Raw genomic sequence first — 13531 nt, forward strand, 5'->3', positions numbered from 1 at the left:
GTTACAATTTCCTGTCATTGAAATGACAACCTACCAGTATTATCACTTAATTCCATTACCTATTAAACAACAATCCCATTATCTTATTCTCAACATCCCCCAACCGTACCTAGCAGAAAATAAAGATAAGTACTTTACGACCGTTACCAAATGTAAAGAAGTCCAACGCGAAGAATACCTATGCTAAGCTACAAGTTTAGATACAAGTAAACGACCAACATGCGCTCACGAAATGTTGCGACACCTTCCCATATCAATGTGTACTCATAAGAAAACATCTCTAAGTTTCTAAGTTTGAGAAATAAGGGGAATAATAATATTAATAATAACAATATCAATAATAATAACAATAATCATAATAAGCTTTATTACAGATTATAAATTACATAAACTAAACGTTGACAACAAAACTACAGTTAGTATGGCGCCATTAAGCTGTGACGTTTAGACGACGATCTGCGCAGAACGGTTGAAAAATCGAATCCTTTCGGTTCTACCTTATATTTTTATACCATGCTTCTATCGTTTGGTGTCGAAGAGAAATTTTACATGCTTATACAAAAAGATTGATCATGCATGCTTGTCAAGTTTGCAGTTACGTGTGTAGCCACCGTTAGATTTAATTTTATGTTTAATCTTCCGTAAGGTGTTTATTTCATCAATTATGGTTGTAGATGTTGTGTTCTTGTTTGTTTCTCTCTCTTTTCTTTTTAGCCAGTCGATAAGGTCTTTTCTCAAGTATTCTTCATCGGTAGTATTCTTAGCTGCTGTTTCTAGTTCTATTGAAATTTTAGGTAGGCTGTGTTCTTGTGGTGTAATGCTGTATTTATGACCTTGTTTATGATCCTTGTTTAGTTATTCCCATTCTTTGTTGGTGAATGTGGTGTTGGATAAGTTAGTGATTCTTGGATGAAAATGGTGTTTTGAGATGTTATTTATTTTAAATTTATTCGATAAATCTGCTTTTTTGTTTCTTAATTTAGTCATCAAAATTTCACTGGATTTTTGTAATATACTTTGGAATTATAAAATTTTTTCAACATGATCTGTCGATCTTATAAATGTTTTTTGAAGAGCTGGATGTAACTTTTAACTTTTAACGAGTAAGTAATTAATATTAAAATAAAGTCCCGGCCTCAGTCATTTTTGTTAACTATTGATTACTTTAAGTTTGAAACTAGTCAAACGAATTATAATATGACGTCCCTTTTCTGGTACGGTCCTAGAAAAGGTCGACTTTGGCGCTTGACGGATTGTTGACGGTTTTCGGGCGCCACTTTATTATTAGAGAGTTAAGGAACTCTTTCGCCTCCAAGTAGCTTTTGGGGTTATAGTCGGAGAAGCCAAGTTTTCGGTAAGGGAAAGAAGAAAACAACAAAATTCGAGAAACAAATAACCATAAACTTTATTACCAATAAAAATAATCAAATAGGAGAGCAGTTTATTAATTTTAAACACGGTCAGAAAATGGGGACGGTGGGAATAAATTGAGAAGACTTTGATTTAAGAGCCCACTTTACCAGGTCGGTCAGTTTCTGAGGGGCGCGGACGACGGACGTTCGGAAGCAACGAGGCGGAGTTTATTTTCTACTAGGCCCGACCCTTTATAGATAAAAAAAACATCGTGTTTATTTTATTACGATTCTTTTTCTCGTCGATGTTGTTAATGAAGAAATTAAACGACTTCTTCTAAATATTATTGTTTATTAACAATTTTTCTTAATTACGATTACAATCAATCTTTTTATTGACTTTCCAATTTATTTATTATTTTGATTTTTTATTAATAATCGTAGTCGTAGCCCACCTTTTTACTACGTTTGTTTTTTTAAGTATTTTGGTTCACAACAATTTACATTACGCAAATATCAGTTTTTTAACGCTTTTTTTCGATATGAATAGAATATTAATTTTTTAATAGAGAAATTAGAGAAAGAAGTTGAGAACATCTAAGATTATGGGTTTATAATTCAATTGAATGTAAGGCAAAAATCAATTTCAAATGCAATAAATAATTTTGCGAGGCATAAAACATTTATACCATTTTGAAACGAAAATAACATTTATAACTTCATTTTATATTAAAATAGATATATTTGCAATACAGGGAATGTGAAAAGTTCGGTACAACATTTATAAATTATATCTTTGTTGTATTATTATGCGTTCGTTTGATATACAGGTGTCTCAGAGTAACCGTGTAAGTAATTTTATTTGAAAACACAGGTAGTTACAAAAATTAAAGAAAAAATAGCTGAATAAATGTGGTTCCTTTATGAATATTATTACTTTTCATTCGAACTTTTTTAATATTTCTGTTTAAAAAATGGACTGCATGGTCTGCATCACCTTGTATAAGTAAATGAAATAATATGTAATACCTAATTAATAATAATATTAAATAATGATTGAAGTATACAAAATATGGCTAATAGTGTAATAAATAAAACAGCCCTGACTAGAAAAATCTTTAGAAAATTTTAATTTGCCATCGTTGAATAGATGTAAGCTCTTGAAATTCGCTGGACACTTCACCTCGACGATGGCATTTTCATTTTTTATTGTTTCATTTGGACTTGCAACTAAGAATCCATACATCCTACGGATGAATAGAGCTCAAGAGTTTGCTGGCAAGTTATATTTACTTTCAAATTTTTTTAATGCAAGCCATTCATAGTCTTGGCCATGTTTAGTGTTATTATTTCTAGCAAATTTCGAGTACAAGATTGATTTAACTTTATTTAAGCAAGACGTGTCATTTCTCATCCTACATACATCACCAAATCTCGATGCAGTTAGGCACAGATACCTTTCTTGGATCCATATCTGATTGGTACTTTAGCTTCTGGTAAGAATTTGTATTTTATTTCTGTTAATGCATCCATCTTGCAAGTTTCCAATAAATTCTTCTTTCTTTTATATTCTTCGTGTGAAATGTCCCTCATAAATTATAACCGAATTGCTATCATTACCCTGATCGGCTTTCGCTACCTACCTGAATTACTCTGTATACACGAGTATTTTATTTTATTGTATACAATTATTTTATAGCAGTACCACTCCGGATGATGCATCGTAATTGATGTTGTTCGAGCGTTTAGCGTTTACAGTCTTTATTCAGTCTTTATTTACTTTTCCTGAAGCTGTAACTAAATTAATTCTTCTTTACCTGCGTTCTTCATAGACTGCTATGCCATGTCACTTGCGGTTTCTTGATATTTTTGGAATGTTTTTGTTAACATAAATAACAAACACATAACAATAATTCTTCAGCCTGTGTATATCCGGTACCGACAGATAACAGAAACAACAGCAGAGTTTATCTCAATAGACTCTTTGCTTTCTTCAGTGTAAGCTTCTTTTTTATCCCGCACATAAAACATAAAAGAAATGAGCTGCTAAGCCCTGCTTTTGACTCATTAATAAATTTAATGCGAGTTTTGTTGCAGTTGAATGAATTATTCTCCACCATCAGTATTTGGTTCTGCATCATTTGTATTATTTATCTTATGGTATCGCTTCAAATAATGTATCGTTTTAATTTTTACTGTGATGGTTTATTCTTTTTAAATAAGTCCTTTTTATGTGTGCCACAGTTTATACAATAAAATTAATAAAATTTAACTTACCTTTCGGAATGAATACATTTTTCAATTGAATCTCGGACTATAAAATATGAAATTTTAGATTTTATAAAAATTTATATCGTAAATTATTACCGTCTATTACTCCTTTTTCGAGAACATCTTTAAATGCTAAGGGGTAGTTTTTTAGATGAACATACTTACCCATTGTTTATAAAAACTTTACACAAACTAAATTAAACTAACACTATAGTACACAATAAAATAACAACTATTGACTATAAATTCAAAAATTTTGTTAAATTACACAATCATTAGTAGAAAATCACGGAAAATAAAGTTTAAAACGTACTTTTGGAAATGATTATTTTCTCTACCACATTAAAAAGTAATAGATAAAACAAGGAGCTTCGATGAAGAGAGTCGATGTAAGCGCCGCTCAGTCGGCAAGAGGCGGGACTAACGCGGTGGTAATATTTCGTGGGAATCTTGACGGAAAATATTCATTTTTACGCTACCTTTTTGCAATTTTAGCAAATTACAAACTATTCCTTTATAACTAAAAATTTTGAAAAAATTTATTTGAAAAATATTACTATTTTCAAGTATACTATCATGCAAGCTAAAAAAGAACGACCAAATTGTATAATATTGAGGAAAAAAACCCCTTTTTTTGGAAAACTTTAAAAATTTTCACCATGCGTTATGTAGAATTGTTAGAAGAAGCTATGTACAAAATTTCATCCAAATATTTTCATAAATAATGTATGTTTTTTGTAATTTGCCGAGCTGTATGGTAAAGTAGCCTCTTAATAATAAGTTTTTCCTAAGGTGTAAAGGAACGGAGTACTCGAAGAACCTTCCAAGAGTATTAATAATAATAATAATAATAGTTTATTGGCATAAAAGAATACTACAATATAAGTAATACATTAAGGCGCGCTTTTACCACCTCTAGTTAAACTGGTCGTTAGTCTAACTATAAGATAACGTTTATCTATTAGTTAACTGCGAAACGACTTTTACCATTTCGATCTAACTAATGGATAGGCTATGTAGTAGTTAACGTAAAAATCTAGGGGAATATTATAATGACTGTTGGTGACTACGTGTAAAAGAGGTATTACAGGTTTCTATCTCCTTTGTCCGTCGGTAATTCGCGAGTAATTCTCATAAACCTGTCAGTTCTGTTAGTGGCAATTAACGATCACGAAAAAATAAAAACCGCAAATCAGGCTGAAAAGCGTATTCGGGGGGCAAATTTTAAACCTGAAGAAATAACACTTTTACTAGACTTGGTGGCGGATCATAAAAATGTCCTCGAAAATAAAAATAGGCACGTTAGTACGTGGAAAATAACATTTGGGTTTTGCAAACAACAAGGAAAAGTAAAAGTACAATCAAAATACTAACTAACCTACCATGTATTTACAAAAAATTGATCTGCTTTATATGGTGTAGTGTCCAATAAAGCTGTCCCGGATACCTATAACAAGTTATTAAAGAAAACATTAGAGTTAACAACATTAATGTTAGAAAATGAGAAAGAAAGAGGTGGAAGTGATAAAATTGAAAAAAGAAGTGGAGATAAAAAAATTAAGAAAAGATAAAGACAGTTAATCTATTTTTTAAATACTTGTTGACGATATTTAAATAATAATAATGTACATATTTATTGTAAATAACGTTTTTTTTTATTATTTTTTATAATTATAAAGTTTATTATTATTAATAATTGATAACTACTAATCTTCTATTATTGACCTGAAGCTAATGATTCGCCGATTCCACAAATCAGCTACACCCAATAACATGTTGCCTGTAGCAAACTCAAAATCTTAAAGTAAGCAACAATCTATTTGAAACGGGGATTACAAAATTTCTAAAAAAAATTAATTATTAATTCTTCTACTGATAAAAACTAGGTGCTATACATATATAATACTTCCTCGTTCGTGGTTTGATGTCATTATCAATTTGTGCTAAAATGTGGTGAAAACACACATTCCTTTGATAATCGAAATCTTTTAATAAATTCATTAGTTTGATGGCGGGCGTGGTCTATTCTGTCTTTTATTACGCGTTCACCTCGAATGGGAAATAGATAATTAATTTTCTCCAAGATTTCTTGCTCATCAATTTCAAACCTTTCGAAATCCATGATTTTTTATTCTATCGCTGTGTAACACTGTTATAACACGACAATAACACCGTTTTAATCACTATTATGGAGTTTTGAGCGAACGTAAGCGTTTATTATGATTTTAGGTTAGATTTATGTTACGCCATCTGGTTAAAAATACCTTCAACCAAGTTTATCAATGATAGTTACGGATAGACCGAAAATAACTATTAGTTAGCGCTATCAACAAGGTAAATATGGTGGTAAAAGCCGATTTTTGCGCTAACCATTAGTTAAAGTTAACAACCACTTTAACTAGAGGTGGTAAAAGTGGGCCTAAAATAACGAAGTATAGAGTTTGCCAAAGGGTATTTCCATCAGTAAGCCAATTTATGGCGTCCTGGTCTTCCTGGAAATCCCATACACAAAAAAAAAGTATATAAAAAAAACAAAATAAAGTAATAACAAATCAAAATTAAATTCAACCTGAAACAATTATAGTGGCCGACGGGAACCAGAGTGAATCGTTTTTTCGAACAGATTTACAGACGCACCCACAAAACCTAACAGAAAAAGGAAATAAGACATTCTCGAGTATAAAAACTCAAAAAATAATAAATTTTAATATACAATCATTAACGAAGAAAATAGACGCACTTGAGAAATTTCTGAATACAGAAGGAATTGATTATATTAGTTTAACAGAACATTTTCAAAATGCTGAAATACCACATAACGTAAACATAACAAATTATCGTATAGCCGCTGCATTCTGCCGACAGAATAGGACACATGGTGGGGTAGCAATCCTGGTCAGAAGCAACATACAGGCCAAGGAATGCCCAGATTTAATACCTATATCATCGGAAGTCAACATCGAAGTGGCTGTCGCTGAAATAGTGGAAAACAAAACACTACTAATAGCTATATACCGTTCTCCACTGGGAGACCTAAACATTTTTACTGAAAAATTTTTCCCTGAAAAATACATATTACAACGCAAAGATAAAAAATATACAATAAACACACCTGAGTTAAACGCATTGAAAAATACTCTTGATGTCATGTATATCGTAGTAAAGGCAGGAGGTAGTCCAGAAGCATACAATATCTATAGGAAATTAAAATATACTTACATAAAAACTGTGACAACAGAAAAACAAAAACAAAAAGAAAACTTTATATCAAATTCATCAAATAAATCGAAAGCAATCTGGAATATCATCAATAGTGAACGCGTTGGTAAGAAATTGGCAGACGGAGAGGAATCAACACTATCGGCAGAGGAGATGAACACTTTTTTTATAAATTTGAGTAACAAAGCAAAAAATGATCACCATAATACACATCTATACGGTACTTTACTTCAAAACCATAAAATAGATAATAAAAGATCATTCTACTTTAAGAAAATAACGCCAATTGAAATTATAGATATTGTGCAATCCCTAAAAAACAAAAACACTTAAGACACCTACCACTTTAGTACCAACCTCCTAAAACAAGTTGTCGATGTGATAGCGTCACCTCTATCCAAGGTTTTAAACAAATGCGTGAATGAAGGATGTTTTCCAAATGAACTAAAAATTGCAAAAATTCTACCAGTACACAAAAAAGGTGATAGCAATCAATGTGACAATTTCAGACCGATATCTATATTACCAGCTTTCTCAAAAATATTTGAGCAAATTATAGCAAATCGTTTGATTGACTACCTAGAAAAATTTAACCTATTGACAACTTGCCAACATGGATACAGACGGAAAAAATCGGTAACAACAGCTGCTGACACTGTTGTTTATGACAATGATGAATGTCATAAATTTTATTACAGAAGCACTTGATAACAAAGAACTAGTGGAAATCAACTTATTAGATCTTACCAAGGCGTTTGATACTGTAAGCCACAACATACTTTTAGACAAGCTGGAATATTATGGCATAAGAGGAGTACAACTAGAACTCCTAAACTCATACCTCTCCGAACGCCAACAATACGTTCAATGGAAAGATAAAAATTCCAAGTTATTAAACATAAAACAAGGTGTGCCCAAGGATGATTTGCCTCCCACGGTCAATGAAGAAATTGGCTTATATGCGGACGATACATCAATCATTGTAAAAAGTAAAGACAAGCGTGAACTAAAACAGAAGTCTATCAATGCAATGTACGAAGCGCAGTTATGGTTTGAAAGTAATAATCTGCAACTAAATCACAATAAACAGAAAGCATAATATTCAGCACAAAAGCAGAAAATCGTGTCGGTAAGGCGAGGTTCCTCGGGTTACATCTCGATGGACGGCTGGGTTGGCACCATCATATTGAGGCCCTATCAAAGAAGTTATCAACAGCGGTTTTCACCATAAGACGTTTGAAAAGCATAGCTACACACCAAGCCGCCAAAATGTCGTATTTCAACCTCTTCTAGTCCGTGGCATCATACGGAATTCTATTCTGGGGATAGTCAACTGAGTTCCATAGAATATTTAAAATACAAAAGTCAGCAATTAGGGCTCTCTGTAATCTGCGACGGCGTGATAGCTGTAAGGAGTATTTCATTAGAGAAGAAGTACTTACCCTACCAAGTATATACATACATACGATGTTAATGTACGTGTACGATAATAGGAATACTTTCCAAACACTCGGCGAATCACATAGTTATGCAACTAGATCTTGCTATCAACTTGCTACACCATATCACCGACTCTCAAGAACACAACAATCGATGGACTATTGGGATCCAAAATTTTTCAACATCGTTCCACCCTCCATTGCGGCAATGTCAAGAAGTAAATTCAATATAATTATAAAAAAACACTTAATTGAAAGTGCATTTTACACTTTTGAGGAATTTATTAGGGAGGCAGTGAATGAAATTGATAAGAATTAACATTGATAATACATTTTTTTGTTTTTCTTGTTTGAGGACATTTTATTGTAAATTTGTTGTCACAGTAAATAAAGATATTTGTATGATATGTGTGCATTTTTCAATAAACCCCAATTATCTCCCAAACTATAAATGTTAGGTATAGGACATATGGGATATAAAAGATGTAAAATGAGACACCGAAGACGACAAAGTAATAAAATATGGGGGGTGCCATTTAAAAAAATGATGTTATGGTACTTCCAAGTTTCGGAAAGTTAACGTGCCATAGAAAAGTGACCAAACGTTCTATACAGCCGTACTCGGCACTAAAACAGACTCCATCATGTTGCTTAAGCATGTTCTGAATCCTAAATTGATATGCCAAAAATCGAGTGTTCTCTGATTTTTTGAACAAATGTCTGCTGGAGTACATTTTTCTAGAAAAATTCGAATAATTCGAGAACGGCCGAATCAAATTGCAAAAAGTAAATTTACTCATAAACCTTCAAGACAGACAAATCCAAATATCTGAAAATATATAAGGTGTTCCATTTAAAAAATAAAGTAGGTGACGACTTCCGGTATAACCGGAAGTGCTAGAAATCTGAAAATATTTTAGTCAAAGAGAACGCAATTGATAATACTTAAAACTAAATTTTCAAATTTTTATTTTGGACAGAACACCGTATAGTTCTAATGGACGGTCGTCGTGGATGACCCTGTATATTGTAAAAGTACAGTACTAGGGTTTTGTAACATTCCGTATGTATGATTTGTGTTTTTGGCCTTAAAATACATAAAAAGTTTTGCACTTTCTAAAACTTCTTCACTCAAGAGAGATACTTTGCATGAATCGCAATTATGTTTTCCAAAGGCCTTTTTTATAAGGTAACCACATACATACGTAAACGCATTTTGTGCTGGTAAATCCTGATTACGATAGTCTGTATCAATATTAAAGAAGGGATCCCTCTCTTCGCGCGGCACTTCAGCAATCTGAGTCACCTTATCTCCCGTCTGTATATCAGTAAGTTTCAGCAAAAATTTACTGAAATCATCAGCGCAATTTTCGCTTCCCTTTTGAAAATAAGATTGGCAAAAAATCTTCTTGAAACCTCGTTCAAAGTGGATGGCGGTTGGATTAATATTATTGCCCCTTGCTGTCGAATACGCCCAAAAAAATTTTCTAGGCAATCTTGGTTTAAATTTCTTGTAGTTAGTAGTTTATTAACCTTTAATAAATCCCATAATTTCTTCACGCCATTTATGGTTATCAACCACGATGTTAAAAATTTCATTGAATTGTTGATTACTTTATCATCTTTAGACGTTATCCTAATACTGACAACAAAATCATTTATTATATTTAAATACTTTAGGTCGTCTTCGTTAAAGTTTCTTGAATTTAACACATCGAATAATTTGTTGAATTTATCTATTACTTCAATGGTTCCGATTGCTTCTGCTGAAATAATACCTAGAACCATGTACGTTTCCAAGCCACTAGCCACGGTGTCGCTAATTATTTGTGCAGCATATTTGACCTTCATTTTTTCAAAATTGGAAGGATTTATATGCGCGTTAGTTAATTTGGGCGCCAGTCCGTTTGTCTGTTCGCAATCTTTTTTATAAAATTCTTCTATGTATGTCCACGATGTTTTCTTATTATGAAAATTAAAGTGACTTTTCAACAACTTATTTCTTGTGGCCTTCAATAAATGTGGGGTGTTAAATATATATATATTACAATTTCTCCATCCATATCAAAAAATGGTTTTCTGGCGATACCCCTAATAAATTTTTTAATTGACATCAGTTACAATAGCTTTCACATTAATGTTGACAGTTTTAAGTTTTTTAATGCATGCTACCAATGCGGTTTTCAATGGAACAGCATTAAATTGCGTTACCAAGAAGTACCCTACAGGTAATTTCCAGCTGCTGTGAAGACCTGTTACCATTATTACACTGACATTATTAGCTGGAATGTAATTTTTATTCTCTCCATCGTCTATAAAACCTATAATTTCATCTCTGGCGATGTAGTACTACAAATTTCTTTTTATTGACATCTCGTCAATGCAAATAATAGCTGTTTTATTTTCATCGCTCATTGTACGTATCTTCAATTCCAGCCCTGTCCACATGTCCTCATTTTTCAATCCCGATAAAAATTTAATTTTTTCCGTCATACGGCATAAACTTCGCGGCGTTGGTAAATAAAACAATGTCATTAAAAAACGATAGCACTGTGGTCCCAAAAAATATAACTGCAGTGCAAATTCTTTGTAGGCAGCGGGATATCGCCGTCCTTTACCCTTCGATGTGCATATACGTAATTACACTTTGATAAACGAGGCGAGGTTCGCAGGTAATAAAGTATCGCAATTTCGCTCGAATTCGTCAATACTTAATTTTCCCCTTGTTGGCCCTTATTGGTCAACTAGTCTCCTGGCCTTTAACTTGTCTTTGCGGGCATCACTCAACGCAGCCCGTAACCTCTGCTTCCGTGGCGTATTGCAGGACAAGAATTTGTGCGTCTGTGTAGCTGTTTAAAAAAGATAAGAGTTGTTACTTTGGAAAGTAAAAGAGTGTTTAAAAAGTAATGTGCCATAATTAAATCATATTATACAGTTTGAAAGATCGATGTCGAAATTTTAATAGTTTTTTTTATGACTAAAACAAAAACAAAACAAAAAATTTGTTTCTTTTACTTCGACATACAATTAGCATAGGGTTTGAATCCGAAAGCCAGGCATACTTAAAAGTTAAAATATGCATAAATATTTAAAATGTGTATTATAAGTATCGAAATTTAAACATGATAAGTAAGTATTTCAAAGTACATACAGGGTTTTATAGAGAAACTATGATGGATTTGATACTTTACCAGTATGTGTTGTTGTTACTTCACAGGAAGTTAAAGATCTTATTGACGTTGAAGAACAATCTATAACAAATAAAAATTCTTATTTCACTGAAATCATTATAGAAAATTATTTAAATTGTAAATTATTTTCCATCTTACCAGGTACTACATCTTTCTCAATAACTGAAGCAGTAGCTTCCTCAACGGCGGGAGCAATAGTTTCCTCAGCAGGGGGAGCAACAGTTTCCTTATTACCTGGAGTAATAACTATATCTAAAAATTGGTAAGTAATTTTTCATCTACAGGTAATGTACATGTAAAACTAAATTCGGTCGGAACGGCAGTAGGTAATACTTAGTACTTAGTATCTACTTAATTCAGGAGAAGTAAACATGGACATCTTAAAATGCAGACTACACACCCTGTAATTGGTGTACAATTGTAATGGGGTTTTGTTTTTCAGGTCCAGCCGGTTATATCCAATTAACCATTTCATTGCTCTAAAATTAATCCATTTTTTTTAAACTTCTTTATAAACTTTTGCTTTCATAAAGTACATACCTGTCACCATCTTTTGGTACTCTAAACATTCTTATCTTTTTTATTGTTGATGTACTACTGCACATCGGGACAATACAATAAGTTCCCTTGGAGGTCATAATTCTACAACTATTACTACCTAAAAAAACTAAACAACTAATTGATTAAATCTATTAATTAATTAAATATCTACAATACAAATAAAAAATACAAAAAATGTACAAATAATGTAATCTACTACCAAAAGTTTAAAACTACTCAACTAAACTAAAAACCAATATAAGAAACTACTTATTATTAAAAAAATACTACCAACTAATTAAAACAAATATTAATAATTATTAAAAATGAGCACAGGCAAAACACTACTTGAGGACAAAGTTAACACTTGAGCCCACAACAGCTCACAAATTTATCTTTTCAAGAGTCCAAGAAGGGTGAGTAGAGTAGGGGGATTCTTTGGAAGTCAATGGTAGTAAGATTTCATGATAACGACGGTCATTTTGGAGTTGATCGGACAGTAGCCAGGATCAAGAGAAATTATTGGTTTCCGCGAATGAAGAGGTATGTTCGAAGATACATTGCGAGTTGTTTTGTTTGTTTGATGAACAAGCAACCCAGAGGACGACAACCAGGGTTTCTTCATCCGTTACCTGTAACCAAGCGACCATTTGCAAGGATTCATTGGGATCACTGTGGACCGTTCGTAAAAACGAAAAAAGGTTATTGTTACGTTTTGGTGGCAATCGATTCCTTTACGAAATTCGTTAAGTTGTATTCGGCGCGAGACACTAGAGCTCAAACGACTATAAAATGCGTTAAAAAGTTTATTAATGATTTTGGAATATCTTTAATGTACGTGGTGGATCGTTGAACATGCTTTACGGCTGAGGCGTTCAAGGAATTCTGTACGAAACATGGTACTGACATAAATTACATTTCACCTCGACATCCACAAGCAAATGGACAAGCTGAGATAGTGATGGAAACGTTGGTAAATTCTATGATCAGTACGGCAGCAAGTGAAGATGCTTGGGACCTCACTCTGTCACTAGTCGAGAGAAACATGAATAGTGCGGTAAACAAGTCCACGAAGTATGCTCCGTACGAGGCCGTATTTGGGTATATTCCACATTTTATTGATGCCAGATTGGAACGAGAATTGAGTGATTAATGAGACAGACAATGCTATTAGTGACGTTCAGGAAATGGTTCAAAGAAACATTGAGAGGGCACAGGAATCATACAAGAGGCAGTATGACAGAAAGCGCTGCCGGGCAGTAGATTATACCGTTGGTGACATTGTAGTAATGAAATCCTGTCCAAAACCAACTGGAGAGTCCACTAAGCTACAATCAAAGTACAGAGGACCCTTAACAATAATTGAAGTCCTACCTAACGACACGTATAGGGTTACTACGTTACCGGAGATAGGAGGAAGATTGTGGACAGCAACGGCCCATGTAAGTCAATTGAAAATCTACAGAAATCACGAGGAAAGTGATACTGATAGTAACGGCGTAAGTGAGAAAGATGAAGA

General features: G+C 32.9%; 1 protein-coding gene across 1 annotated transcript in view; it reads left to right on the top strand.

The window, feature by feature from the left end:
* LOC139431881 (ras-related and estrogen-regulated growth inhibitor-like) overlaps positions 1 to 13531 on the top strand; it is a 70805-nt gene that overhangs the window by 47767 nt on the left and 9507 nt on the right. The window contains exon 2 of the mRNA XM_071200122.1: positions 11614 to 11734. The gene's annotated coding sequence lies outside the window, so the exon portion shown is untranslated. The remainder of the gene's footprint in view (positions 1 to 11613; positions 11735 to 13531) is intronic.

Source organism: Onthophagus taurus, chromosome 11, assembly GCF_036711975.1.
Source record: "Onthophagus taurus isolate NC chromosome 11, IU_Otau_3.0, whole genome shotgun sequence".
Taxonomy (NCBI): domain Eukaryota; kingdom Metazoa; phylum Arthropoda; class Insecta; order Coleoptera; family Scarabaeidae; genus Onthophagus; species Onthophagus taurus.